We start from the raw sequence: 11,425 nt of genomic DNA on the forward strand, positions 1-11,425 counted from the left end.
TTAAAAAGCCTCTGAGTGATAAGTTTACTCTAGTTATTTTCTAGGCATTGGGATGTTAATGGATAAAATGAGATCCTGTCCTCGAAAAAAGATACCTATTTTCTGCTAACTGGAGATTCAACAAATCAAGCCACCATATCAGTTCACATCCATGACAATCTCCTGATATGAATCTAAAGGATATTGTAACTTTCAGAACCAGAGTTGATGAGAAACTATTCAAAACAGACTTTCAAAGCATTCATTGAAACCCCGCTCTTAAAAACCTAGTTGAATATTTCTAAGAATCTCTAGAAATTTTTATATACTATAGGCATGTTTCTAGAAAATATAATAATTTTTAATGTGATCTACTCCTATATATGCCACTAACAAACTGGGTTGCATGCAACAAACTCCTTTGTTCCCAGTTTTCCTCTCTTTATATAATCTATATATTGATTTACAGATCCCCAAGACTCGTCCAAGATGTAACACTCCAGAATTCTATCTAAAATGCAAAACTCAGCACAGACTGCAAGTGATGGGTAGTGACTGGATAACACTGAGTGGGGCAGACAATGTAACTAAGAATCCCCAAAACTCATATGTAATTCTTTCCAAATATCAGCTCAGAAATTAGCCCAACAATGAAAGTATGTTTTTACATCTAAGCAATATGTTCTACCTCATTAAGAGGTGCAAAGGCCTCATTAATTCACACAGTTTGTGAGGGAATACCACTCTTTTAGAAAAATCTACTCTTGCACCTTGCAAAGTGTGCTAAACTATTGTATTGCTTATCCACTCTCTGTCGTTGGGACTTCAAAGCCTATTTGTGATAGTTCCAGACATTTATTTTTACCTAACAAATGGAAACAGTGACCCTCACACAGCATACAAAACTATCCCTGGTAATAAAAATATGCACCATTCAGAAATGTGATTTACCAGAATGTTCTCTCTCTTGAATTATCACTCCAGGAAGATATGTGACTTTCTCATCTCTTTTCATTCTCATTCCACCAAGGCCTTAGATATAACTTTAAGTAATCAGGTGAGCGCAGTGAATCAATATGCAGCAGATACTGCCAAATTCAGACTACCAAACTCTGAGGTGAGGATTCTGCATTTCTACTAGTGGTGTTCAAGTCCAGGCTAAGAAACCCTGCTGATGGATGTGGGCATGTTTTATATGCCTCATTGTAACTCTTACCCTAATATATATATATATATATATATATATATATATATATCAGCATAGATACTAACCAGTCAAGATTTTAAGCAGAAAGAGAGGAGGGCAAAAACAATCACCCTGAAGTTACAAGTATATGGTGCTACAGAAATGTTGAATGTTTTTTGCCCTAACATGTATGATCATTTGTGTAATCTCTGAGAGGCTGTTATTGTTACTGTATTTGGCATATCTAATACACCACAGGGATCTAGCCAGGCTCTTCTGTGTAAGCATGATACTCTTGGTAGCTTGCTGGGCCCTCTAAGAGGGACAGCGAATGTGTATTAGAGAATACAAGCAAGTTGTCAAAACCAAACACATGTGTGCTGCTTGAGGCACATCAGTGGGCTAGACTATAAAAGGTCAGCTGCCGGGGCTCTGCTTGGGGCGGGGAGGGGAAACTCAACCCACGCCCCCCCCCCAACTCCGAGGGGCCCCAGTGAAGAAAGCCTGGTGTGGGGGTAGGAGATTCTGCGTCATGTAACTAACTGTAATTTTTGTGGTGTACTTTGAGTATGTGTGTGTATGTGTGTGTGTGTGCTCTCACAGACAAAGTACACCACAAAAAATACAGTTAGTTACATGATTCCAAGCATGCACTCAAAACATCTGCTTCAGGGCTAGAGAGATAGTACAGTGGGTAGAATGGCTGCCTTGTACACACTTGACCCAGGTTTAATCCCACACATTCCATGTGGTCCCCTAAGCACCGTCAGGAGTAATTTCTAAGTGCAGAGGCATGAGTAACCTCTGAGCATCACCAGGTGTGGCCAAAACAAAACAAAATTAAATTAAGTTAAAAAATTAATAAATAAAACACCTGCTCCAGTGCTGACGTCTTATGATCCCATGTTCTTTATTATAGGTTTCTGGTCAATAAATAAACTGCTTTGGAAGATGTATTAACTCTCTTAGGCCACTTGGGTACAATTTAACACATTCCTCATGTAATAAATCAATAGTCTTCCTTTCCGTCCTTTCCATTTCTATGAACCTTGCATTTTTTTACATCACTTGGCCCTTAGAGGATTACAAAAGAGTGGGTGCCTCCAAAATTAACAGCAGGGTAAATCCTAGAGGCAGAGCGTTTGACATTTGCTTTATCATCCCTTTTCCAGATGAAGAGAAATCATTCTAAAACTTGTTTGCTTTAAGGCAAGAGCTAACTCCTATGGATGAGTTAGGATCGACACTCAAAGTCTTCCTCCTAACTATTTTTCCGTCCTACCCCCAACACTCATCTCTGAAAACCTTAGTTTTAGAAACCAATGGAAAGGGGAAATGCAAGATGATCCTTTTTGAAGTGAGAGCAAACAAACAAGTAAGAGTCGAGGATACCTTTTCTCAGCTGTATCAGACCTACCAGGTTCTTTCTGTGGGAGGGGCCCCATTTAGTGCTCTCTGCTTCATTTTTATTGCAGGAACTTAGTCTGCAACCCCTAGTTTCTCTGTCATCAAGTTAGAAGACCCGTTTTGGTAGTGAGTGCTGCCTGCTAGGCATCTCAGTTACTATCCATGTACCTCCACAAAGTACAGGGAAATACTTGGACACTTCTGTACTACACACAGAAACCAAAACAGTCTTCAGGCAGCCATCTCAGACCAGACCTACTGGAAATCACAACACATCAGGACAAAGTATCTCCTAAGCCTAAGTGAGTGTTGAGCACGAAAACTGAACAGTGTAATCTGTTTCTCTGACTCAAATACGATCTTTCTCTGCTTAATCCCACCAGAGTGACAATTTTGCTTTGTACAGTGTTCTCTTTTACAATTCTTCTTTCTACAAAAACTTCTTTTCATTTTTTCTTACCATACCTAACAAATGTTGATGAGTCAACAATATATACTAAACAAGTTTTTAAGTAGAAATACAAAACACGGATATTACTGATCTGTTGATGAAAATTTAGTCACCAGAGAATCACAGAATGTATCCTGCACTTCCCCTAGTAGCAAAGTTTTAATATTTTCTAATTTGATGTTTACAGAGGCTTTCTAGAATACAGTTGTCATGATAACTGAAAGGCAATCACTTATTTTATATGTGTATATATGCACATCATTTCCTGGCAAGTAAAAGTAGTCAACAGATGACCAACATTACTATTGTTACTCCTACTTAAAGATAAAGTAACTAATTTTGGTAATGTTAAATACTTATTCAAGATCAACCAGATACCAATTAAATTCTTTGTTCAACCTATGGATACTGGTGGAAGGAAGAAGACACTGGTGGAGGGATTGATGCTGGAAAATGGTATGTCTAAAGCCCAATTATGAATAACTCTGTAAATCATGGTGCTTTAGTAAACTTTTTTTAAAATTAAGGAAAAAAATGTCTGTGTAAGGAGGCAGGCTAAGGAGAAAACCTGGGTTCACTGGTAGAGGGAAGTTGACATTCCTAGTGGTATTGGTGTTGGAATATTGTATATCTGAAACTCTATTGTGGGCACAATTGTAAGTCACAGTGCCTACCTTTTGTGCTTAGAGCTTACTCCTGGCCCTGCACCCTGGGATCACTCCTGATCCCTGAAGTGCTTTGGAAACTATATAAGGTGCCATGATAAAACCCAGGTTGGCTGCATGCAAGGCAAGCACCTTATTCACTGTACTATTTCTCCAGTCCTCAGATACCGGTGCTAATACCTATTTAGTTATATGCCTGTACATAATAAATCTTCTCAATCCTGTGAGAAGAATGAAATCACCACCATTTCATTATTCTCATAACTCTACAGGTCTGCAGATCAAATTCTATAGGTAAGAACTGATAGAACATTGTCTACTCAATTGTATTTGATTTCTTTCATTTCCAGAAAACAAAGGACTTTTAGAAGAAAAATGATATTGTTCTTGTGAGAGTTCTTTTAAAAAGATTTTTTTCCATGTGATGAGATCAAGTTGTGAAACATAATACAAGGAAAGATTTCAAAGACAGCAAGGGTAAATGTGACTCTGAACTAAAGAACAGAATGCTCTATAGAAATATTTGTTTCTTTTATTTCTAGTTTCCAGTTGCGACCCCACTTTATAAACAGATGGTGTCAAGTTGGAACACTCATTCCCCTAGAAAAATTCACTTTGAAATACAGATGCAAATGGATTCTCTTCCCATAAAGCTCAAGGTAAAATGTATCTTATACCAATGATGGATTAGAATATTCCACTGTGGGTTTATGTTGTCAACTCCTATCAATATAGCACCAATCAGAAGAGATTAGTCTGGCATTGTCAAGATTCTTGTCCAATAATCACAGTTTAGAACTTAAAGGTATGCTGTCTTGTTTTATATAAGCACCGCTATACAGTAACACTGAATAAATAGAGAATAAATTGTATATGGAGAATAATTTTTGACAAGCAAGTCTAAATACAACAAAGGAAACCTTTTTAAGATGTCACTGCATTCAGATTTTTAAAAAAATGTCTTTTGTCACTTAGGCCATATGTTTGGGCGCATGTAAGTATTCAAAAACCTGCTAGCAAAGCTTATTTTTTTAACAATTGACACTAACCCATGAAAGAAATTTTACCTTTCATCAACTTAATTCATACATGCTTTAGAATATTTGATACTTTCATTCATTTTCTTCTTAGTCTCACCTTCACAAAAAGGCAATAAAACATGTACCTGTACCAACAAAACTTGGTAATCTCATTTCATGAAGCTCCTTTTTTTTTCGCCTTTTTTGGGTGGGGTCACACCCAGCGATGCACAGGGGTTACTCCTGGCTCTGCACTCAGGAATTTTACTCCTGGCGGCGCTGGGACCATATGGGATGCTGGGAATCGAACCCGGGTTGGCTGCGTGCAAGGCAAACGCCCCACCCACTGTGCCATCACTCCAGCCCCCCATGAAACTCCTTAATCCTTTGGAGCTTCTAAATTTGAATCTACCTTCTGTAGAGACAGATATTTTCAATCCTCTGTCCTAACATGACCCCAAAATGAGCTACTTATCTGGGCTACAAGAGAGGAAAGACTTCCCTCCACCATCAGTGTGTTAACAACAACAACAACAAAAATAACAACAAACCATATGCTTTTGTTTGTTCGCTTTGTGCTGTTGTTTTTCATTGTTTTTGCAGTACAAGGGTAACAAGCAATGGTGGGGGTGGGGAGGATTGTGGTGGTTGTGTCTTTTTATTCAATATTTTAATTGTAATATTATTTTTTATTGGTCATCTTAAGATACACAGTTACAAAGTTGTTCATGATTGGGTTTCAGTCATGTAATGTTCCAACTCTCAACCCTTAACCAGTGTACATGTCCCACCACCAATGTCCCCAGTTTCCCACCCCTACTACCTCATCCCCTTCCTAGGCGGCCTCTATGGCAGACACTTTTATTTCTCTAGGTATTCCTTTTCTTTTTCCTTTTCAGGCACTATGATTTGCAATACTGTTACTGATAGAATATTGTATCCCTTTATCTCCTTTCAGCACTGGGTTGTAGATATGGGGAGTAAGGGACTCTCATTCACAGCTGGCGGGAATGCTGACTGATCCTGTCTTTTGGAAAACAATATAAACACTCCTCAAAAAACTAGAAACCGAGCTTCCATATGACTCAGCAATTCCACTCCTAGGAATATACCTTAGAGGCCCAAAATCTCAATGCAGAAAAGTCATCTGCACTCCTACGTTCATTGCAGATCTGCTCACAATAGCCATAATCTGAAAACAACCCAAGTGCCCAACAACAAATGACTGGATAAAGATACCATGGTACATGTACACAATGGAATACTACAACAGCCATTAGGAAAGATGAAGTCATGAAATTTGCTTATACGTGGATGGACAAGGAGAACATCATGCTGACCTAAATGAGTCAGAGGGAGAGGGACAGACATAGAATGATTGCACTCATTTGCAAAATATGAAAAATACCTAGTATGAGACTGATACCCAAAGACAATAGAAACAAGGGCCAGGAGGACTGGTCCATGATAGAAAGTTTGCCACAAAGATGGGGGTGGGAATGCAGTTATAACAGAAAAAAGGAACACTATGACAATGATAGCTGGAAATGATCACTCTGCCGAACAACTGATCTAATTCAACATTAAAATCCCTTTAACTCACATTTGTCACAAGAGGGTCTAACCTTTATAATTTTTGCTAGTTAGCCCCATATGACCCAACCCTTGTCTCATCCCATTAGCCATTCATTCAGTCATGTTGAGTTGCTTATTGCTCTTCATGATTTGGGGGCCCTTTTATCTGAGATTACCTGCTTTAACTTCTCCAGAATAGAGTTCACCTCTTCTATAATAACTTCCCTCCTTTTCTCTTACAACACACAGACACACACACACACACATACACACACATACACACACACCCCTCTCAAGGAATTCACTTGAATATTCCTCACGACTATAACAAATGTTTGTCACTCTATTACAATTATTTTCCTTTCTTCTGAAATCTTAGGGGTATTATTTGGGTTTTTCCACATTTTTAATTAAAGTACCATGATTACAAAATTATTCATAGTTGAGTTTTAGACATACAATATTGCAACACTGATCCCACCACCAGAGTCACATTCCCTCCACCAATATTCCAAGTTTCCCTCTTATATCCTCCCACCCTCCCCCGAGCCTGCCTTCTTGACAGTCACCTAAGTTCGGTTGTTAAAGTTTGGATCATTAGATCTCAGTGTTGTAGACTCTGGTTTGGATATTTGGCTTTAGCATTCCTTAACACCATCTTTGTAAGTGATTCCCCTGGCCTGGCCCCCATTGCATCTCATCTATGTTCTCTTCTCCCCTCCTCTCCTTTCTTTCCTTCTCCTCACTATATTCTGGAGCCAATGTTAATCAGGGAATCCCCCCTTTAAATCAAAGGAATCAAAAATAAATAAATAAATCAATAAATAGATAGATAAATAGATAAATAACAAAGGAATCTTAGGGTTTTTTTAATCTCTAACCTCAGCACCCAGGAGAATACTACCCAACTATACATTCAAAAATCTTTACTGAGCATCATTAATATGTCCTGCCTAGTTCCCAGGAACTGTGTGGTCTTAACTAGCACATGAACTGGCCCCTGCTGACAATGTTTGGAGGGAAAGTCTGCTTAAAATAAACGTAAGCAACCCTGGGATTTTTCAGACATAAGGGGAATTATCCAGAATCATCCAACTCTCATCTATGGAGCTGATGAAATTGGGAGTAGCAAAGGGGAAGCAACATGCTGAATATTTGACACAGTGAACTATCAGTTCTGGAACAACAACACATATCCCCGACTCCTATCAAGTTCAGTGTTAGATAGGGTTTATTTTCCCCCACTCCATCATATTTCCTCCCAATAGTTTTGAGTCACTTCTGAATTGCAAGTAAATCTGTCTTTAAAGGAAAAAATAATTTATATTCAAAATATTGTGAGTTATATTATACAGTTACTTCCAAAAGGTCAAAGCTTAATATGACCAAATACTATGATCATATTTTAATTAGCGTTATCAGTTTTATACAACACAAATAGCTGAACCTGGTGGCTTTCCGTAGACTAATTGAGAGTATATAGGAAAGCAGAGGTAACTAATTCAGGAACAATCAGGCTCAGAGAGTAGGTGATAACAGAAGAGGCTGGAAAGTCAGAATGGAGTCAAAAGTCAAAAGGGCCATTTGCAAAGGATACTGCTCCAGTACAAGTTATTGCCACTGCAGCTATTACTATTAAAATACCATTTTGGATATTGAGTGTTGCTTTAACCACCACAGAGCTCCATATTTACGTGATTTGTTTATTTGGTACTTGGACCAATATAACTCAGAGCCCACCAGGGCTCCATTCAGCAGTGCTCCAGGGCTATGTGGTACCAAAAATTGAATCAGGGCCTTGTACATGCTATGAGGAATCAACATTTAGTGTCATAGTGTCATTCTTTTCTATTTAAGAGTTAGTTCTCTAATTCAATAAGGCCACTATTGCTCAGATACCAAAGTCAACAGCAGACAAATATATTACACACATATAGACACCAAAAATAGACCCCTCAGACAAATCTTATGAATAAAGATGTAAAACTCTTCCACAAAATACTAGTGAAATGAATTAAGAAATGAAGAAAAGTATATACAAGCAGAACTTATTCCATTAATATAAGGTTGTATAACATCTAAAATGAATATACTGTGATAAGTAGACTAAAGAACATAGAACACACATTCTCATTAGATGCAGAGAAAGCATTGAAAATATTCAATGTTCTTTTATGATCAACTACTCAAAAAATGAAAAGAAAACTTTCTCTGGGTAATAATCAAAAACTATAAATAAATAATAGAACTGAATAGTTAAAAAAAAGTCCATGGGGCTGGAGCCATAGCACATTGGGTAGGGCGTTTGCCTTGCACACGGCCGACCCAGGTTCGATTCCCAGCATGCCATATGGTCCCCTGAGCACAGCCAGGAATGATTCCTGAGTGCAGAGCCAGGAGTCAGCCCTGAGCATCGCCCGGTGTGACCCAAAAAGCCCCCTCCCGCCAAAAAAAAAGTCCAATTACAAAATGAGCAAATTATCTAAATAGATATTTTTCTAAAGAAGTTATACAGGTGATCAATAGGTACATGCAATTTTTATCTACACCAATAATCAGGGAAATGCAAAGCAAAACCACAGTGAGATACTGTCTCAGACCTCTTAGAATAATTATCATCAAAAAGATAAATACTGACTGGGATGAGGAAAAACTGAACTAACTCATGGGAATGAGTCATGGAAGACTTAATTTACTTAACATTTAACATTTAGCTATGGTTACTGTATTGCACATTTTAAAAATTGCTGAGAATATCTTAAATCTTCACTTGAATCATCTTGTAAATGTTCTTCTCACAAGAAAAAATGTAACTGTGTATAATAGATATTAATTAAACTATCGAGATCATTTTACAATGTACACCAGCATCAAATCAGTAAGTTTTACACTGAAATGTATACGTTTTTTATCAATTATACCTTAGTTTTAAAAAGCGAAGTTGCTTGGCCTATAAAAGAATAACCACAAATGGTCATATTTAGTAGTGAGACTAAATGTTTCCCCCTAAGATTAGGAACAAAACCAAAAAGGACTCCACTTTTCCTCATTTTATACAACATCATATTAAAAGTTAAACATTCTAATCAGGGTAGTTAAGTAAAATGAGGCATCATCCTTAGGACTAGAAAAAAAGTTCAGGTGGCAGGGCACTTGCCTTGCATGCAGTTCACCCAGGTTTGATCCCTGGCATCACATATGGTCCCCTAAGTACCACTAAGAGTGATCCCTGAGCAGAACCAGGAGTAAGCCCTGACCACTGCTAAGAGTTGCCAAACAAAAAACAAAGTCATCAACCATATTGGCAAAGAAGACTCTTGGACATTATCCTGTTTATAGAACCTATATAGTTCATTACGTGGCCATTAAAGATTGAATGAGTTCAGGATATAAGATCAATGTACAAAATCCATTGCATTCATACACAATAGTACTAAGAAGCCCAGGCCAGAGCGATAGTACAGTAGGTAGAGCATTTGCCTTGCATACAGCTGACCCAGGTTTGATACCCGGCATCCCATATGGTCCTCCAAGCACTGACAAGAGTAATTCCTGAGTTCAAAGCCAGGAGTGACCCCAGAGCATTGCCCAGTGTGACCCAAAAAGAAAAGAAAACAAAGAATAAAAAGGTAGTAAGAAGCCCAAATTTAAAATTAGTTTAAAAATTCAATTTACAGTAAAAACTCTCAAAATTTTTTAAAAATTAAAAGCGCAGTACTTTCCCGGCAGGTTGGATACCAGGATCACAAAGGTGCTTTCACCTGGTGAGGTTTATCCATTGATCTCTGTGTAAGCTGATCCCTGCGATTTCCCCAAATGTAGGGAAATTGACTGCATAATTTATCATAATTTATAATAGTGGGGGGGCTCTGTAAAATAAGTCAAGAAATTAACTGATTAATTAACATGTGGAACCTACATTCTGAAAATAGAAGAAATCTTATCCTAGCTAAATGAAATCATAGTTCATGATACTATATGTAGTACTGGAAATAAGTGTAACATTCTTAAGAAGAAAATACTTCTAAAGTAATGATTTACACGCAACACAACTGATCAAAATTTCAGCTGTTTTTTCACAGAAGTTAACAACTTGGTCTGAAATTGATAAAGAAATTCAAGGGACACAAGATAGCCAAAAAAGAATCTCCAGGAGTAAAGTTGGTAAGCTTGTATTTGCCATCTCAGAACTTACTATCGAGTTATTGGTATCAGGATCATGATGTGGTCCAATGAAATGTAATTCAGACTTCAGAAATAAGTTTTCTGTTTATGGTCAACTATCTTAGACAGGAATCAACACAATTCAATGGGGACAGGATAATTTCAATATATGATATGGTGATAACATGAAGAATGAACTTGGGTTCTTATATCACTGTCACTGTCACTGTCATCCCATTGCTCATCGATTTTTTCAAGCGGGCACCAGTAATGTCTCTCATTGTGAGACTTACTGTTATACTGTTTTTGGCATATCCAATACGCCACGGGCAGCTTGTCAGGCTCTGCAGTGCGTGCGCAATACTCTCGGTAGCTTGCCGGGCTCTCTGAGAGGGGCGGAGAGGTCTCCGCTGTGCTATATCATATAAATAAAACACACTTATTTAATTTTTCACCCATCATTTTATTAATTCTTACATAAAATAAAAATCAAAACCACCTCACACTCATTTGAATGTCTAAAATTTTTAAAAGTCAAAGTCTAATGTGAAATCGACACTCCCATCCAATACTGATAAGAATATTAAATGGCACAGTTATATTCAAGGACAGTCTGTGGTACAAGAGAATAAGTATCTTACCTTGCATGTGGTGGACCCTTGTTTGATTACTGACACCTGCATATAGTCCTGTCAAGACTGATCATTGCATACAGAGCCAGATATAGGCCTTGAGTACCACCAAGTATGGCCCCAAAACAAAAAATAAAATAAAATAAGAATAAATAAAAGACAATCTAGTAGTTCCTTAAACAGTCAGTGTAACCATATAACCCATAAATTTTACTCCTAGGTATATATTCAAGAGGATATTATACAAATAATAGTAGCTTTATTCACAATAGACAAAAAAACTCATGCCCATCAATTGATAAACAAAAAAAAATAGATATGGCATACCTATACAATGGAATATTATT

General features: G+C 37.6%; 1 non-coding gene across 1 annotated transcript; it reads left to right on the forward strand.

Annotated features, from left to right (window-relative positions):
- The first annotated feature begins 9,996 nt into the window (after positions 1–9,996).
- Positions 9,997–10,158, forward strand: LOC129401086 (U1 spliceosomal RNA). Its single transcript, XR_008628100.1, has one exon. It is a non-coding gene; the product is annotated as a U1 spliceosomal RNA (small nuclear RNA).
- The last annotated feature ends 1,267 nt before the right edge of the window (positions 10,159–11,425 follow it).

Source organism: Sorex araneus, chromosome 1 (assembly GCF_027595985.1).
Source record: "Sorex araneus isolate mSorAra2 chromosome 1, mSorAra2.pri, whole genome shotgun sequence".
In the NCBI taxonomy this organism is placed as follows: Eukaryota; Metazoa; Chordata; class Mammalia; order Eulipotyphla; family Soricidae; genus Sorex; species Sorex araneus.